Raw genomic sequence first — 19,429 nt, 5'->3', positions numbered from 1 at the left:
GATGAGGGTTCCTTTCCCTGTTTCGTAGGGAAAGAATTCCCGGCGTTCCCATCGCATCTCAAGAGGAGGCACTCCCACAGGAAAGGCGAGAGGAACTCCAGGGTCGTGCCACCATTCCAAGAGTCCCCCAGATGTGTCAGTCCATTCCAGAGGAACCTGTTTTCCCTGCACTGCCTTGACGTTCATGCCTAGGATCGAGTCACACCACGTGTGCACGTGGGACAGCCCTGTGGAAAGCCTCGTGGGAAAGCCTCGTGGGAAAGACTCGAGGGAAAACCATAGATCCTTTGATCCACGCGGCGGACTGCGTGACACTGTTGCTACCGCTCTGGAGGAAAGCGCAAGTGCATGCTCGCATTCGAGACGAAGACTGACTCCCCTGGGGAGACTCCAGAAGTACCCCAAGATCCATGTCAGCACTGGAGAGGAATCCTCAGGTTCCGGCCCCGACTCCACACAAGGTCTTCGGCCCCGGCATCGACGGGAGAGGAATCCCGAGAGGCCCCCGAGGAAGTCGCATGGGGACTGCCCTTTCCTGAGGCCACCAAAGCGGGTCCCTGAGGTCCCGGTCGTAAGTCGAGAGCACCTGCCGCAACTCGAGAAAATCCAAGAGGTTTTGCCTTCCAGGCGAGATGAGGCCCATTTCCGCTGAGGCTTCTCGAGGCTAATCACGTCTAACCACTGGAACTTCCAAAGGGTCCTTCACACCCTTGCTGCAACTCAAGAAGTTCCCGGACATACCCGTCTCCACTCTAGAGGAAGCACGAGGGTCCCGCACACATCCAGGGGAGCCCCGTTTCCGCCTCCTAGCTCGAGATGAGGGATCCTTTCCCTGTTTCGTAGGGAAAGAATTCCCGGTGTTCCCGTCGCATCTCAAGAGGAGGCCCTCTCCACAGGAAAGGCGAGAGGACTCCAGCGTCGTGCCACCATCCAAAGTGTCCCCCAGATATGTCAGTCCATTCCAGAGGAACCTGTTTTCCCTGCACTGCCTTCACGTTCAAGCCGAGGATCGACTCCCACCACGTGTGCACGTGGGACAGCCCTTGGGAAGGCCTCGTGGGAAAGCCTCGTGGGAAAGACTAGAGGAAAAACCATAGATACTTTGATGCACGCGGCGGAGTGCGTGACACTGCTGCTACCGCTCTGGAGGATAGCGCAAGTGCATGCCCGCATTCCAGACGAGGACTGACTCCCCTGGGGAGACTCCAGAAGTACCCCAAGATCCATGTCAGCCCTGGAGAGGAATCCTCAGGTTCCGGCCCCGACTCCACACAAGGTCTTAGGCCCCGGCATCGACGGGAGAGGAATCCCGAGAGGCCCCCGAGGAACTCGCATGGGGACTGGCCTTTCCTGAGGCCACCAGAGCGGGTCCCTGATGTCCCCGTCGTAAGTCGAGAGCACCTGCCGAAACTTGAGAAAATCCAGGAGGTTTTGCCCTCCAGGCGAGATGAGGCCCATTTCCGATGAGGCTTCTCGAGGCTAATCACTTCTAACCACTGGAACTTCCAAAGGGTCCTTCACACCCTTGCTGCAACTCAAGAAGTTCCCCGACATACCCGTGTCCACTCGAGAGGAAGCACGTGGGGTCCCGCACACATCCAGGGGAGCCCCGTTTCCGCCTCCTAGCTCGAGATGATGGATCCTTTCCCTGTTTCGTAGGAAAGAATTCCGGCGTTCCCGTCGCATCTCAAGAGGAGGCGCTCTCCATAGGAAAGGCGAGAAGAACTCCAGGGTCGTGACACCATTCCAAGAGTCCCGCAGATGTGTCAGTCCATTCCAGAGGAACCTGTTTTCCCTGCACTGCCTTGACGTTCAAGCCGAGGATCGACTCCCACCACCTGTGCACGTGGGACAGCCCTGTGGGAAAGCCTCGTGGGAAAGCCTCGTGGGAAAGACTCGAGGGAAAACCATAGATCATTTGATCCACGTGGCCGACTGCGTGACACTGCTGCTACCGCTCTGGAGGAAAGCGCAAGTGCATGCCCGCATTCGAGACGAGGACTGACTCCCCTGGGGAGACCCCAGAAGTACCCCAAGATCCATGTCAGCACTGGAGAGGAATCCTCAGGTTCCGGCCCCGACTCCACACAAGGAATTAGGCCCCGGCATTGACGGGAGAGGAATCCCGAGAGGCCCCCGAGGAACTCGCATGGGGACTGGCCTTTTCTGAGGCCACCAGAGCGGGTCCCTGAGGTCCCCGTCGTAAGTCGAGAGCACCTGCCACAACTCGAGAAAATCCAGGAGGTTTCGCGCTCCAGGCGAGATGAGGCCCATTTCCGATGAGGCTTCTCGAGGCCAATCACATCTAACCACTGGAATTTCCAAACGGTCCTTCACACCCTTGCTGCAACTCAAGAAGTTCCCCGACATACCTGTCTCCACTCGAGAGGAAGCACGTGGGGTCCCGCACACATCCAGGGGAGCCCCGTTTCCGCCTCCTAGCTCGAGATGAGGGATCCTTTCCCTGTTTCGTAGGGAAAGAATTCCCGGCGTTCCCGTCGCATCTCAAGAGGAGGCGCTCTCCACAGGAAAGGCGAGAGGAACTCCAGGTTCATGCCACCATTCCAAGAGTCCCCCAGATGTGTCAGTCCATTCCAGAGGAACCTGTTTTCCCTGCACTGCCTTGACGTTCAAGCCGAGGATCGACTCCCACCACGTGTGCACGTGGGACAGCCCTGTGGGAAAGCTTCGTGGGAAAGCCTCGTGGGAAAGACTCGAGGGAAAATCATAGATCCTTTGATCCACGCGGCGGACTGCGTGACACTGCTGCTACCGCTCTGGAGGAAAGCGCAAGTGCATGCCCGCATTCGAGACGAGGACGACTCCCCTTGGGAGACTCCAGAAGTACCCCAAGATCCATGTCAGCACTGGAGAGGAATCCTCAGGTTCCAGCCCCGACTCCACACAAGGTCTTAGGCCCCGGCATCGACAGGAGAGGAATCTCGAGAGGCCCCCGAGGAACTCGCATGGGGACTGGCCTTTCCTGAGGCCACCAGAGCGGGTCCCTGAGGTCCCCGTCGTAAGTCGAGAGCACCTGCCACAACTCGAGAAAATCTAGGAGGTTTTGCCCTCCAGGCGAGTTGAGGCCCATTTCTGCTGAGGCTTCTCGAGGCCGATCACATCTAACCACTGGAACTTCCAAAGGGTCCTTCACACCCTTGCTGCAACTCAAGCAGTTCCCCGACATACCCGTCTCCACTCGAGAGGAAGCTCGTGGTGTCCCGCACACATCCAGGGGAGCCCCGTTTCCGCCTCCTAGCTCGAGATGAGGGATCCTTTCCCTGTTTCGTAGGGAAAGAATTCCCGGCGTTCCCGTCGCATCTCAAGAGGAGGCGCTCTCCACAGGAAAGGCGAGAGGAACTCCAGGGTCGTGCCACCATTCCAAGAGTCCCCCAGATGTGTCAGTCCATTCCAGAGGAACCTGTTTTCCCTGCACTGCCTTGACGTTCAAGCCGAGGATCGACTCCCACCACGTGTGCTCGTGGGACAGCCCTGTGGGAAAGCCTCGTGGGAAAGCCTCGTGGGAAAGACTCGAGGGAAAAGCATAGATCCTTTGATCCACGCGGCGGACTGCGTGACACTGCTGCTACCGCTCTGGAGGAAAGCGCAAGTGCATGCCCGCATTCGAGACGAGGACTGACTCCCCTGGGGAGACTCCAGAAGTACCCCAAGATCCATGTCAGCACTGGAGAGGAATCCTCAGGTTCCGGCCCCGACTCCACACAAGGTCTTAGGCCCCGGCATCGAAGGAGAGGAATCCCGAGAGGCCCCCGAGGAACTCGCATGGGGACTGGCCTTTCCTGAGGCCAGCAGAGCGGTTCCCTGAGGTCCCCTTCGTAAGTCGAGAGCACCTGCCGCAACTCGAGAAAATCCAGGAGGTTTTGCCCTCCAGGCGAGATGAGTCCCATTTCCGCTGAGGCTTCTCGAGGCCAATCACGTCTAACCACTGGAACTTCCAAAGGGTCCTTCACACCCTTGCTGCAACTCAAGAAGTTCCCCGACATACCCGTCTCCACTCGAGAGGAAGCACGTGGTGTCCCGCACACATCCAGGGGAGCCCCGTTTCCGACTCCCAGCTCGAGATGAGGGATCCTTTCCCTGTTTCGTAGGGAAAGAATTCCCGGCGTTCCCGTCGCATCTCAAGAGGAGGCGCTCTCCACAGGAAAGGCGAGAGGAACTCCAGGGTCGTGCCACCATTCCAGGAGTCCCCCAGATGTGTCAGTCCATTCCAGAGGAACCTGTTTTCCCTGCACTGCCTTGACGTTCAAGCCGAGGATCCTCTCCCACCACGTGTGCACGTGGGACAGCCCTGTGGGAAAGCCTCGTGGGAAAGCCTCGTGGGAAAGACTCGAGGGAAAACCATAGATCCTTTGATCCACGCGGCGGACTGCGTGACACTGCTGCTACCGCTCTGGAGGAAAGCGCAAGTGCATGCCCGCATTCGAGACGAGGACTGACTCCCCTGGGGAGACTCCAGAAGTACCCCAAGATCCATGTCAGCACTGGAGAGGAATCCTCAGGTTCCGGCCCCGACTCCACACAAGGTCTTAGGCCCCGGCATCGACGGGAGAGGAATCCCGAGAGGCCCCCGAGGAACTCGCATGGGGACTGGCCTTTCCTGAGGCCACCAGAGCGGGTCCCTGAGGTCCCCGTCGTAAGTCGAGAGCACCTGCCGCAACTCGAGAAAATCCAGGAGGTTTTGCCCTCCAGGCGAGATGAGGCCCATTTCCGCTGAGGCTTCTCGAGGCTAATCACGTCTAACCACTGGAACTTCCAAAGGGTCCTTCACACCCTTGCTGCAACTCAAGAAGTTCCCCGACATACACGTCTCCACTCGAGAGGAAGCACGTGGGGTCCCTCACACATCCAGGGGAGCCCCGTTCCCGCCTCCTAGCTCGAGATGAGGGATCCTTTCCCTGTTTCCTAGGGAAAGAATTCCCGGCGTTCCCGTCGCATCTCAAGAGGAGGCGCTCTCCACAGGAAAGGCGAGAGGAACTCCAGGGTCGTGCCACCATTCCAAGAGTCCCCCAGATGTGTCAGTCCATTCCAGAGGAACCTGTTTTCCCTGCACTGCCTTGACGTTCAAGCCGAGGATCGACTCCCACCACGTGTGCACGTGGGACAGCCCTGTGGGAAAGCCTCGTGGGAAACCCTCGTGGGAAAGACTCGAGGGAAAACCATAGATCCTTTGATCCACGCGGCGGACTGCGTGACACTGCTGCTACCGCTCTGGAGGAAAGCGCAAGTGCATGCCCGCATTCGAGACGAGGACTGACTCCCCTGGGGAGACCCCAGAAGTACCCCAAGATCCATGTCAGCACTGGAGAGGAATCCTCAGGTTCCGGCCCCGACTCCACACAAGGTCTTAGGCCCCGGCATCGACGGGAGAGGAATCCCGAGAGGCCCCCGAGGAACTCGCATGGGGACTGGCCTTTCCTGACGCCACCAGAGCGGGTCCCTGAGGTCCCCGTCGTAAGTCGAGAGCACCTGCCGAAACTCGAGAAAATCCAGGAGGTTTTGCCCTCCAGGCGAGATGAGGCCCATTTCCGCTGAGGCTTCTCGAGGCCAATCACATCTAACCACTGGAAATTCCAAAGGGTCCTTCACACCCTTGCTGCAACTCAAGAAGTTCCCCGACATACCCGTCTCCGCTCGTGAGGAAGCACGTGGTGTCCCGCACACATCCAGGGGAGCCCCGTTTCCGCCTCCTAGCTCGAGATGAGGGATCCTTTCCCTGTTTCGTAGGGATAGAATTCCCGGCGTTCCCGTCGCATCTCAAGAGGAGGCGCTCTCCACAGGAAAGGCGAGAGGAACTCCAGGGTCGTGCCACCATTCCAAGAGTCCTCCAGATGTGTCAGTCCATTCCAGAGGAACCTGTTTTCCCTGCACTGCCTTGACGTTCAAGCCGAGGATCGACTCCCACCACGTGTGCACGTGGGACAGCCCTGTGGGAAAGCCTCGTGGGAAAGCCTCGTGGGAAAGACTCGAGGGAAAACCATAGATCCTTTGATCCACGCGGCGGACTGCGTGACACTGCTGCTACCGCCCTGGAGGAAAGCGCAAGTGCATGCCCGCATTCGAGACGAGGACTGACTCCCCTGGGGAGACTCCAGAAGTACCCCAAGATCCATGTCAGCACTGGAGAGGAATCCTCAGGTTCCGGCCCCGACTCCACACAAGGTCTTAGGCCCCGGCATCGACGGGAGAGGAATCCCGAGAGGCCCCCGAGGAACTCGCATGGGGACTGGCCTTTCCTGAGGCCACCAGAGCGGGTCCCTGAGGTCCCCGTCGTAAGTCGAGAGCACCTGCCGCAACTCGAGAAAATCCAGGAGGTTTTCACCTCCAGGCGAGATGAGGCCCATTTCCGCTGAGGCTTCTCGAGGCCAATCACATCTAACCACTGGAACTTCCAAAGGGTCCTTCACACCCTTGCTGCAACTCAAGAAGTTCCCCGACATACCCGTCTCCACTCGAGAGGAAGCACGTGGGGTCCCGCACACATCCAGGGGAGCTCCATTTCCGCCCCCTGGCTCGAGATGAGGGATCCTTTCCCTGTTTCGTAGGGATAGAATTCCCGGCGTTCCCGTCGCATCTCAAGAGGAGGCGCTCTCCACAGGAAAGGCGAGAGGAACTCCAGGGTCGTGCCACCATTCCAAGAGTCCTCCAGATGTGTCAGTCCATTCCAGAGGAACCTGTTTTCCCTGCACTGCCTTGACGTTCAAGCCGAGGATCGACTCCCACCACGTGTGCACGTGGGACAGCCCTGTGGGAAAGCCTCGTGGGAAAGCCTCGTGGGAAAGACTCGAGGGAAAACCATAGATCCTTTGATCCACGCGGCGGACTGCGTGACACTGCTGCTACCGCTCTGGAGGAAAGCGCAAGTGCATGCCCGCATTCGAGACGAGGACTGACTCCCCTGGGGAGACTCCAGAAGTACCCCAAGATCCATGTCAGCACTGGAGAGGAATCCTCAGGTTCCGGCCCCGACTCCACACAAGGTCTTAGGCCCCGGCATCGACGGGAGAGGAATCCCGAGAGGCCCCCGAGGAACTCGCATGGGGACTGGCCTTTCCTGAGGCCACCAGAGCGGGTCCCTGAGGTCCCCGTCGTAAGTCGAGAGCACCTGCCGCAACTCGAGAAAATCCAGGAGGTTTTCACCTCCAGGCGAGATGAGGCCCATTTCCGCTGAGGCTTCTCGAGGCCAATCACATCTAACCACTGGAACTTCCAAAGGGTCCTTCACACCCTTGCTGCAACTCAAGAAGTTCCCCGACATACCCGTCTCCACTCGAGAGGAAGCACGTGGGGTCCCGCACACATCCAGGGGAGCTCCATTTCCGCCCCCTGGCTCGAGATGAGGGATCCTTTCCCTGTTTCGTAGGGAAAGAATTCCCGGCGTTCCCGTCGCATCTCAAGAGGAGACGCTCTCCACAGGAAAGGCGAGAGGAACTCCAGGGTCGTGCCACCATTCCAAGAGTCCCCCAGATGTGTCAGTCCATTCCAGAGGAACCTGTTTTCCCTGCACTGCCTTGACGTTCAAGCCGAGGATCCACTCCCACCACGTGTGCACGTGGGACAGCCCTGTGGGAAAGCCTCGTGGGAAAGCCTCGTGGGAAAGACTCGAGGGAAAACCATAGATCCTTTGATCCACGGGGCGGACTGCGTGACACTGCTGCTACCGCTCTGGAGGAAAGCGCAAGTGCATGCCCCCATTCGAGACGAGGACTGACTTCCCTGGGGAGACTCCAGAAGTACCCCAAGATCCATGTCAGCACTGGAGAGGAATCCTCAGGTTCCGGCCCCGACTCCACACAAGGTTTTAGGTCCCGGCATCGACGGGAGAGGAATCCCGAGAGGCCCCCGAGGAACTCGCATGGGGACTGGCCTTTCCTGAGGCCACCAGAGCGGGTCCCTTAGGTCCCCGTCGTAAGTCGAGAGCACCTGCCGCAACTCGAGAAAATCCAGGAGGTTTTGCCCTCCAGGCGAGATGAGGCCCATTTCCGCTGAGGCTTCTCGAGGCCAATCACATCTAACCACTGGAACTTCCAAAGGGTCCTTCACACGCTTGCTGCAACTCAAGAAGTTCCCCGACATACCCGTCTCCACTCGAGAGGAAGCAAGTGGTGTCCCGCACACATGCAGGGGAGCCCCGTTTCCGCCTCCTAGCTCGAGATGAGGGATCCTTTCCCTGTTACTTAGGGAAAGAATTCCCGGCGTTCCCGTCGCATCTCAAGAGGAGGCGCTCTCCACAGGAAAGGCGAGAGGAACTCCAGGGTCGTGACACCATTCCAAGAGTCCCCCAGATGTGTCAGTCCATTCCAGAGGAACCTGTTTTCCCTGCACTGCATTGACGTTCAAGCCGAGGATCGACTCCCACCACGTGTGCACGTGGGACAGCCCTGTGGGAAAGCCTCGTGGGAAAGCCTCGTGGGAAAGACTCGAGGGAAAACCATAGATCCTTTGATTCACGCGGCGGACTGCGTGACACTGCTGCTACCGCTCTGGAGGAAAGCGCAAGTGCATGCCCGCATTCGAGACGAGGACTGACTCCCCTGGGGAGACTCCAGAAGTACCCCAAGATCCATGTCAGCACTGGAGAGGAATCCTCAGGTTCCAGCCCCGACTCCACACAAGGTCTTAGGCCCCGGCATGGACGGGAGAGGAGTCCCGAGACGCCCCCGAGAAACTCGCATGGGGACTGGCCTTTCCGGAGGCCACCAGAACGGGTCCCTGAGGTCCCCATCGTAAGTCGAGAGCACCTGCCGCAACTCGAGAAAATCCAGGAGGTTTTGCCCTCCAGGCGAGATGAGGCCCATTTCCGCTGAGGCTTCTCGAGGCCAATCACATCTAACCACTGGAACTTCCAAAGGGTCCTTCACACCCTTGCTGCAACTCAAGAAGTTCCCCGACATACCCGTCTCCACTCGAGAGGAAGCACGTGGTGTCCCGCACACATCCAGGGGAGCCCCGTTTCCGCCTCCTAGCTCGAGATGAGGGATCCTTTCCCTGTTTCGTAGGGAAAGAATTCCCGGCGTTCCCATCGCATCTCAAGAGGAGGCGCTCTCCACAGGAAAGGCGAGAGGAACTCCAGGGTCGTGCCACCATTCCAAGAGTCCCCCAGATGTGTCAGTCCATTCCAGAGGAAACTGTTTTCCCTGCAGGGCCTTGACGTTCAAGCCGAGGATCGACTCCCAGCACGTGTGCACGTGGGACAGCCCTGTGGGAAAGCCTCGTGGGAAAGCCTCGTGGGAAAGACTCGAGGGAAAACCATAGATCCTTTGATCCACGCGGCGGACTGCGTGACACTGCTGCTACCGCTCTGGAGGAAAGCGCAAGTGCATGCCCGCATTCGAGACGAGGACTGACTCCCCTGGGGAGACTCCAGAAGTACCCCAAGATCCATGTCAGCACTGGAGAGGAATCCTCAGGTTCCGGCCCCGACTCCACACAAGGTCTTAGGCCCCGGCATCGACGTGAGAGGAATGCCGAGAGGCCCCCGAGGAACTCGAATGGGGACTGGCCTTTCCTGAGGCCACCAGAGCGGGTCCCTGAGGTCCCCGTCGTAAGTCGAGAGCACCTGCCGCAACTCGAGAAAATCCAGGAGGTTTTGCCCTCCAGGCGAGATGAGGCCCATTTCCGCTGAGGCTTCTCGAGGCGAATCATGTCTAACCACTGGAACTTCCAAAGGGTCCTTCACACCCTTGCTGCAACTGAAGAAGTTCCCCGACATACCCGTCTCCACTCGAGAGGAAGCACGTGGGGTCCCGCACACATCCAGGGGAGCCCCGTTTCCGCCTCCTAGCTCGAGATGAGGGATCCTTTCCCTGTTTCGTAGGGAAAGAATTCCCGGCGTTCCCGTCGCATCTCAAGAGGAGGCGCTCTCCACAGGAAAGGCGAGAGGAACTCCAGGGTCGTGCCACCATTCCAAGAGTCCCCCAGATGTGTCAGTCCATTCCAGAGGAACCTGTTTTCCCTGCACTGCCTTGACGTTCAAGCCGAGGATCGACTCCCACCACGTGTGCACGTGGGACAGCCCTGTGGGAAAGCCTCGTGGGAAAGCCTCGTGGGAAAGACTCGAGGGAAAACCATAGATCCTTTGATCCACGCGGCGGACTGCGTGACACTGCTGCTACCGCTCTGGAGGAAAGCGCAAGTGCATGCCCGCATTCGAGACGAGGACTGACTCCCCTGGGGAGACTCCAGAAGTACCCCAAGATCCATGTCAGCACTGGAGAGGAATCCTCAGGTTCAGGCCCCGACTCCACACAAGGTCTTAGGCCCCGGCATCGACGGGAGAGGAATCCCCAGAGGCCCCCGAGGAACTCGCATGGGGACTGGCCTTTCCTGAGGCCACCAGAGCGGGTCCCTGAGGTCCCCGTCGTAAGTCGAGAGCACCTGCCGCAACTCGAGAAAATCCAGGAGGTTTTGCCCTCCAGGCGAGATGAGGCCCATTTCCGCTGAGGCTTCTCGAGGCTAATCACGTCTAACCACTGGAACTTCCAAAGGGTCCTTCACACCCTTGGTGCAACTCAAGAAGTTCCCCGACATACCCGTCTCCACTCGAGAGGAAGCACGTGGGGTCCCGCACACATCCAGGGGAGCCCCGTTTCCGCCTCCTAGCTCGAGATGAGGGATCCTTTCCCTGTTTCGTAGGGAAAGAATTCCCGGCGTTCCCGTCGCATCTCAAGAGGAGGCGCTCTCCACAGGAAAGGGAGAGGAACTCCAGGGTCGTGACACCATTCCAAGAATCCCCCAGATTTGTCAGTCCATTCCAGAGGAACCTGTTTTCCCTGCACTGCCTTGACGTTCAAGCCGAGGATCGACTCCCACCCCGTGTGCACGTGGGACAGCCTCGTGGGAAAGCCTCGTGGGAAAGACTCGAGGGAAAACCATAGATCCTTTGATCCACGCGGCGGACTCCGTGACACTGCTGCTACCGCTCTGGAGGAAAGCACAAGTGCATGCCCGCATTCGAGACAAGGACTGACTCCCCTGGGGAGACTCCAGAAGTACCCCAAGATCCATGTCAGCACTGGAGAGGAATCCTCAGGTTCCGGCCCCGACTCCACACAAGGTCTTAGGCCCCGGCATCGACGGGAGAGGAATCCTGAGAGGCCCCCGTGGAACTCGCATGGGGACTGGCCTTTCCTGAGGCCACCAGAGCGGTTCCCTGAGGTCCCCATCGTAAGTCGAGAGCACCTGCCGCAACTCGAGAAAATCCAGGAGGTTTTGCCCTCCAGGCGAGATGAGGGCCATTTCCGCTGAGGCTTCTCGAGGCCAATCACATCTAACCACTGGAACTTCCAAAGGGTCCTTCACACCATTGCTGCAACTCAAGAAGTTCCCCGACATACCGTCTCCACTCGAGAGGAAGCACGTGGGTCCCGCCCACATCCAGGGGAGCCCCGTTTCCGCCTCCTAGCTCGAGATGAGGGATCCTTTCCCTGTTTCGTAGGGAAAGAATTCCCGGCGTTCCCGTCGCATCTCAAGAGGAGGCGCTCTCCACAGGAAAGGCGAGAGGAACTCCATGGTCGTGACACCATTCCAAGAGTCCCCCAGATTTGTCAGTCCATTCCAGAGGAACCTGTTTTCCCTGCACTGCCTTGACGTTCAAGCCGAGGATCGACTCCCACCACGTGTGCACGTGGGACAGCCCTGTGGGAAAGCCTCGTGGGAAAGCCTCGTGGGAAAGACTCGAGGGAAAACCATAGATCCTTTGATCCACGCGGCAGACTGCGTGACACTGCTGCTACCGCTCTGGAGGAAAGCGCAAGTGCATGCCCGCATTCGAGACGAGGACTAACTCCCCTGGGGAGACTCCAGAAGTACCCCAAGATCCATGTCAACACTGGAGAGGAATCCTCAGGTTCCGGCCCCGACTCCACACACGGTCTTAGGCCCCGGCATCGACGGGAGAGGAATGCCGAGAGGCCCCCGAGGAACTCGCATGGGGACTGGCCTTTCCTGAGGCCACCAGAGCGGGTCCCTGAGGTCCCCGTCGTAAGTCGAGAGCACCTGCCGCAACTCGAGAAAATCCAGGAGGTTTTGCCCTCCAGGCGAGATGAGGCCCATTTCCGCTGAGGCTTCTCGTGGTTAATCATGTCTAACCACTGGAACTTCCAAAGGGTCCTTGACACCCTTGCTGCAACTCAAGAAGTTCCCCGACATACCCGTCTCCACTCGTGAGGAAGCACGTGGGTCCCGCACACATCCAGGGGAGCCCCGTTTCCGCCTCGTAGCTCGAGATGAGGGATCCTTTCCCTGTTTCGTAGGGAAAGAATTCCCGGCGTTCCCGTCGCATCTCAAGAGGAGGCGCTCTCCACAGGAAAGGGAGAGGAACTCCAGGGTCGTGACACCATTCCAAGAATCCCCCAGATTTGTCAGTCCATTCCAGAGGAACCTGTTTTCCCTGCACTGCCTTGACGTTCAAGCCGAGGATCGACTCCCACCACGTGTGCACGTGGGACAGCCCTGTGGGAAAGCCTCGTGGGAAAGCCTCGTGGGAAAGACTCGAGGGAAAACCATAGATCCTTTGATCCACGCGGCGGACTGCGTGACACTGCTGCTACCGCTCTGGAGGAAAGCGCAAGTGCATGCCCGCATTCGAGACGAGGACTGACTCCCCTGGGGAGACTCCAGAAGTACCCCAAGATCCATGTCAGCACTGGAGAGGAATCCTCAGGTTCCGGCCCCGACTCCACACAAGGTCTTAGGTCCCGGCATCGACGGGAGAGGAATCCCGAGAGGCCCCCGAGGAACTCGCATGGGGACTGGCCTTTCCTGAGGCCACCAGAGCGGGTCCCTGAGGTCCCCGTCGTAAGTCGAGAGCACCTGCCGCAACTCGAGAAAATCCAGGAGGTTTTGCCCTCCAGGCGAGATGAGGCCCATTTCCGCTGAGGCTTCTCGAGGCCAATCACATCTAACCACTGGAACTTCCAAAGGGTCCTTCACACGCTTGCTGCAACTCAAGAAGTTCCCCGACATACCCGTCTCCACTCGAGAGGAAGCACGTGGTGTCCCACACACATCCAGGGGAGCCCCGTTTCCGCCTCCTAGCTCGAGATGAGGGATCCTTTCTCTGTTTCGAAGGGAAAGAATTCCCGGCGTTCCCGTCGCATCTCAAGAGGAGGCGCTCTCAACAGGAAAGGCGAGAGGAACTCCAGGGTCGTGACACCATTCCAAGAGTCCCCCAGATGTGTCAGTCCATTCCAGAGGAACCTGTTTTCCCTGCACTGCCTTGACGTTCAAGCCGAGGATCGACTCCCACCACGTGTGCACGTGGGAGAGCCCTGTGGGAAAGCCTCGTGGGAAAGCCTCGTGGGAAAGACTCGAGGGAAAACCATAGATCCTTTGATCCACGCGGCGGACTGCGTGACACTGCTGCTACCGCTCTGGAGGAAAGCGCAACTGCATGCCCGCATTCGAGACGAGGACTGACTCCCCTGGGGAGACTCCAGAAGTACCCCAAGATCCATGTCAACACTGGAGAGGAATCCTCAGGTTCCGGCCCCGACTCCACACAAGGTCTTAGGCCCCGGCATCGACGGGAGAGGAATGCCGAGAGGCCCTCGAGGAACTCGAATGGGGACTGGCCTTTCCTGAGGCCACCAGAGCGGGTCCCTGAGGTCCCCGTCGTAAGTCGAGAGCACCTGCCGCAACTCGAGAAAATCCAGGAGGTTTTGCCCTCCAGGCGAGATGAGGCCCATTTCCGCTGAGGCTTCTCGAGGCTAATCACATCTAACCACTGGAAATTCCAAAGGGTCCTTCACACCCTTGCTGCAACTCAAGAAGTTCCCCGACATACCCGTCTCCACTCGAGAGGAAGCACGTGGTGTCCCGCACACATCCAGGGGAGCCTCGTTTCCGCCTCCTAGCTCGAGATGAGTGATCCTTTCCCTGTTTCGTAGGGAAAGAATTCCCGGCGTTCCCGTCGCATCTCAAGAGGAGGCGCTCTCCACAGGAAAGGCGAGAGGAACTCCAGGGTCGTGCCACCATTCCAAGAGTCCCCCAGATGTGTCAGTCCATTCCAGAGGAACCTGTTTTCCCTGCACTGCCTTGACGTTCAAGCCGAGGATCGACTCCCACCACGTGTGCACGTGGGACAGCCCTGTGGGAAAGCCTCGTGGGAAAGCCTCGTGGGAAAGACTCGAGGGAAAACCATAGATCCTTTGATCCACGCGGCGGACTGCGTGACACTGCTGCTACCGCACTGGAGGAAAGCGCAAGTGCATGCCCGCATTCGAGACGAGGACTGACTCCCCTGGGGAGACTCCAGAAGTACCCCAAGATCCATGTCAGCACTGGAGAGGAATCCTCAAGTTCCGGCCCCGACTCCACACAAGGTCTTAGGCCCCGGCATCGACGGGAGAGGAATCCCGAGAGGCCCCCGAGGAACTCGCATGGGGACTGGCCTTTCCTGAGGCCACCAGAGCGGGTCCCTGAGGTCCCCGTCGTAAGTCGAGAGCACCTGCCGCAACTCGAGAAAATCCAGGAGGTTTTCACCTCCAGGCGAGATGAGGCCCATTTCCGCTGAGGCTTCTCGAGGCCAATCACATCTAACCACTGGAACTTCCAAAGCGTCCTTCACACCCTTGCTGCAACTCAAGAAGTTCCCCGACATACCCGTCTGCACTCGAGAGGAAGCACGTGGTGTCCCGCACACATCCAGGGGAGCCCCGTTTCCGCCTCCTAGCTCGAGATGAGGGTTCCTTTCCCTGTTTCGTAGGGAAATAATTCCCGGCGTTCCCGTCGCATCTCAAGAGGAGGGGCTCTCCACAGGTAAGGCGAGAGGAACTCCAGGGTCATGCCACCATTCCAGGAGTCCCCCAGATGTGTCAGTCCATTCCAGAGGAACCTGTTTTCCCTGCACTGCCTTGACGTTCAAGCCGAGGATCCACTCCCACCACGTGTGCACGTGGGACAGCCCTGTGGGAAAGCCTCGTGGGAAAGCCTCGTGGGAAAGACTCGAGGGAAAACCATAGATCCTTTGATCCACGCGGCGGACTGCGTGACACTGCTGCTACCGCTCTGGAGGAAAGCGCAAGTGCATGCCCGCATTCGAGACGAGGACTGACTCCCCTGGGGAGACTCCAGAAGTACCCCAAGATCCATGTCATCACTGGAGAGGAATCCTCAGGTTCCGGCCCCGACTCCACACAAGGTCTTAGGCCCCGGCATCGACGGGAGAGGAATCCCGAGAGGCTCCCGATGAACTCGCTTGGGGACTGGCCTTTCCTGAGGCCACCAGAGCGGGTCCCTGAGGTCCCCGTCGTAAGTCGAGAGCACCTGCCGCAACTCGAGAAAATCCAGGATGTTTTGCCCTCCAGGTGAGATGAGGCCCATTTCCGCTGGGGCTTCTCGAGGCTAATCACGTCTAACCACTGAACTTCCAAAGGGTCATTCACACCCTTGCTGCAACTCAAGAAGTTCCCCGACATACCGTCTCCACTCGAGACGAAGCACGTGGGTCCCGCACACATCCAGGGGAGCCCCGTTTCCGCCTCCTAGCTCGAGATGAGTGATCCTTTCCCTGTTTCGTAGGGAAAGAATTCCCGGCGTTCCCGTCGCATCTCAAGAGGAGGCGCTCTCCACAGGAAAGGCGAGAGGAACTCCAGGGTCGTGCCACCATTCCAAGAGTCCCCCAGATGTGTCAGTCCATTCCAGAGGAACCTGTTTTCCCTGCACTGCCTTGACGTTCAGGCCGAGGATTGACTCCCACCACGTGTGCACGTATGACAACCCTGTGGGAAAGCCTCGTGGGAAAGCCTCGTGGGAAAGACTCGAGGGAAAACCATAGATCCTTTGATCCACGCGGCGGACTGCGTGACACTGCTGCTACCGCTCTGGAGGAAAGCGCAAGTGCATGCCCGCATTCGAGACGAGGACTGACTCCCCTGGGGAGACTCCAGAAGTACCCCAAGATCCATGTCAGCACTGGATAGGAATCCTCAGGTTCCGGCCCCGACTCCACACAAGGTCTTAGGCCCCGGCATCGACGGGAGTGGAATCCTGAGAGGCCCCCGAGGAACTCGCATCGGGACTGGCCTTTCCTGAGGCCACCAGAGCGGGTCCCTGAGGTCCCCGTCGTAAGTCGAGAGCACCTGCCGCAACTCGAGAAAATCCAGGAGGTTTTGCCCTCCAGGCGAGATGAGGCCCATTTCCGCTGAGGCTTCTCGTCGCTAATCATGTCTAACCACTGGAACTTCCAAAGGGTCCTTCACACCCTTGCTGCAACTCAAGAAGTTCCCCGACATACCCGTCTCCACTCGTGAGGAAGCACGTGGGTCCCGCACACATCCAGGGGAGCCCCGTTTCCGCCTCCTAGCTCGAGATGAGGGATCCTTTCCCTGTTTCGTAGGGAAAGAATTCCCGGCGTTCCCGTCGCATCTCAAGAGGAGGAGCTCTCCACAGGAAAGGGAGAGGAACTCCAGGGTCGTGACACCATTCCAAGAGTCCCCCAGATTTGTCAGTCCATTCCAGAGGAACCTGTTTTCCCTGCACTGCCTTGACGTTCAAGCCGAGGATCAACTCCCACCCCGTGTGCACGTGGGACAGCCCTGTGGGAAAGCCTCGTGGGAAAGCCTCGTGGGAAAGACTCGAGGGAAAACCATAGATCCTTTGATCCACGCGGCGGACTGCGTGACACTGCTGCTACCGCTCTGGAGGAAAGCACAAGTGCATGCCCGCATTCGAGACAAGGACTGACTCCCCTGGGGAGACTCCAGAAGTACCCCAAGATCCATGTCAGCACTGGAGAGGAATCCTCAGGTTCCGGCCCCGACTCCACACAAGGTCTTAGGCCCCGGCATCGACGGGAGAGGAATCCCGAGAGGCCCCCGAGGAACTCGCATGGGGACTGGCCTTTCCTGAGGCCACCAGAGCGGGTCCCTGAGGTCCCCGTCGTAAGTCGAGAGCACCTGCCGCAACTCGAGAAAATCCAGGAGGTTTTGCCCTCCAGGCGAGATGAGGCCCATTTCCGCTGAGGCTTCTCGAGGCCAATCACATCTAACCACTGGAACTTCCAAAGGGTCCTTCACACCCTTGCTGAAACTCAAGAAGTTCCCCGACATACCCGTCTCCACTGGAGAGGAAGCACGTGGTGTCCCGCACACATCCAGGGGAGCCCCGTTTCCGCCTCCAAGCTCGAGATGAGGGATCCTTTCCCTGTTTCGTACGGAAAGAATTCCCGGCGTTCCCGTCGCATCTCAAGAGGAGGCGCTCTCCACAGGAAAGGCGAGAGGAACTCCAGGGTCGTGCCACCATTCCAAGAGTCCCCCAGATGTGTCATTTCATTCCAGAGGAACCTGTTTTCCCTGCACTGCCTTGACGTTCAGGCCGAGGATCGACTCCCACCACGTGTGCACGTGGGACAGCCCTGTGGGAAAGCCTCGTGGGAAAGCCTCGTGGGAAAGACTCGAGGGAAAAACATAGATCCTTTGATCCACGCGGCGGACTGCGTGACACTGCTGCTACCGCTCTGGAGGAAAGCGCAAGTGCATGCCCGCATTCGAGACGAGGACTGACTCCCCTGGGGAGACTCCAGAAGTACCCCAAGTTCCATGTCAGCACTGGAGAGGAATCCTCAGGTTCCGGCCCCGACTCCACACAAGGTATTAGGCCCCGGCATCGACGGGAGTGGAATCCTGAGAGGCCCCCGAGGAACTCGCATGGGGACTGGCCTTTCCTGAGGCCACCAGAGCGGGTCCCTGAGGTCCCGGTCGTAAGTCGAGAGCACCTGCCGCAACTCGAGAAAATCCAGGAGGTTTTGCCCTCCAGGCGAGATGAGGCCCATTTCCGCTGACGCTTCTCGTGGCTAATCACGTCTAACCACTGGAACTTCCAAAGGGTCCTTGACACTCTTGCTGCAACTCAAGAATTTCCCCGACATACCCGTCTCCACTCGTGAGGAAGCATGTGGGTCCCGCACAAATCCAGGGGAGCCCCGTTTCCGCCTCCTAGCTCGAGATGAGGGATCCTTTCCCTGTTTCGTAGGGAAAGAATTCCCGGCGTTCCCGTCGCATCTCAAGAGGAGGCGCTCTCCACAGGAAAGGGAGAGGAACTCCAGGGTCGTGACACCATTCCAAGAGTCCCCCAGATTTGTCAGTCCATTCCAGAGGAACCTGTTTTCCCTGCACTGCCTTGACGTTCAAGCCGAGGATCAACTCCCACCACGTGTGCACGTGGGACAGCCCTGTGGGAAAGCCTCGTGGGAAAGCCTCGTGGGAAAGACTCGAGGGAAAACCATAGATCCTTTGATCCATGCGGCGGACTGCGTGACACTGCTGCTACCGCTCTGGAGGAAAACGCAAGTGCATGCCCGCATTCGAGACGAGGACTGACTCCCCTGGGGAGACTCCAGAAGTACCCCAAGATCCATGTCAGCACTGGAGAGGAATCCTCAGGTTCCGGCCCCGACTCCACACAAGGTCTTAGGCCCCGGCATCGACCGGAGAGGAATCCCCAGAGGAACTCGCATGGGGACTGGCCTTTCCTGAGGCCACCAGAGCGGGTCCCTGAGGTCCTCGTCGTAAGTCGAGAGCACATGCCGCAACTAGAGAAAAAAGGTTTTGCCCTCCAGGCGAGATGAGGCCCATTTCCGCTGAGGCTTCTCGAGGCCAATCACATCTAACCACTGGAACTTCCAAAGGGTCCTTCACACCCTTGCTGCAACTCACGAAGGTCCCCGACATACCCGTCTCCACTCGAGAGGAAGCACGTGGGGTACCGCACACATCCAGGGGAGCCCCGTTTCCGCCTCCTAGCTCGAGATGAGGGATCCTTTCCCTGTTTCGTAGGGAAAGAATTCCCGGCGTTCCCGTCGCATCTCAAGAGGAGGTGCTCTCCACAGGAAAGGCGAGAGGAACTCCAGGGTCGTGACACCATTCCAAGAGTCCCCCAGATGTGTCATTCCATTCCAGAGGAAACTGTTTTCCCTTCACTGCCTTGACGTTCAAGCCGAGGATCGACTCCCACCACGTGTGCACGTGGGACAGCCCTGTGGGAAAGCCTCGTGGGAAAGCCTCGTGGGAAAGACTCGAGGGAAAACCACAGATCCTTTGATCCACGCGGCGGACTGCGTGACACTGCTGCTACCGCTCTGGAGGAAAGCGAAAGTGCATGCCCGCATTGGAGACGAGGACTGACTCCCCAGGGGAGACTCCAGAAGTACCCCAAGATCCATGTCAGCACTGGAGAGGAATCCTCAGGTTCCGGCCCCGACTCCACACAAGGTCTTAGGCCCCGGCATGGACGGGAGTGGAATCCTGACAGGCCCCCGAGGAACTCGCATGGGGACTGGCCTTTCCTGAGGCCAACAGAGCGGGTCCCTGAGGTCCCCGTCGTACGTCGAGAGCACCTGCCGCACTCGAGAAAATCCAGGAGGTTTTGCCCTCCAGGCGAGATGAGGCCCATTTCCGCTGAGGCTTCTCGT

This window comes from Ovis canadensis, chromosome 17, assembly GCF_042477335.2.
Source record: "Ovis canadensis isolate MfBH-ARS-UI-01 breed Bighorn chromosome 17, ARS-UI_OviCan_v2, whole genome shotgun sequence".
Classification (NCBI taxonomy): domain Eukaryota; kingdom Metazoa; phylum Chordata; class Mammalia; order Artiodactyla; family Bovidae; genus Ovis; species Ovis canadensis.
Note: the sequence above shows the minus strand (reverse complement) of the source record.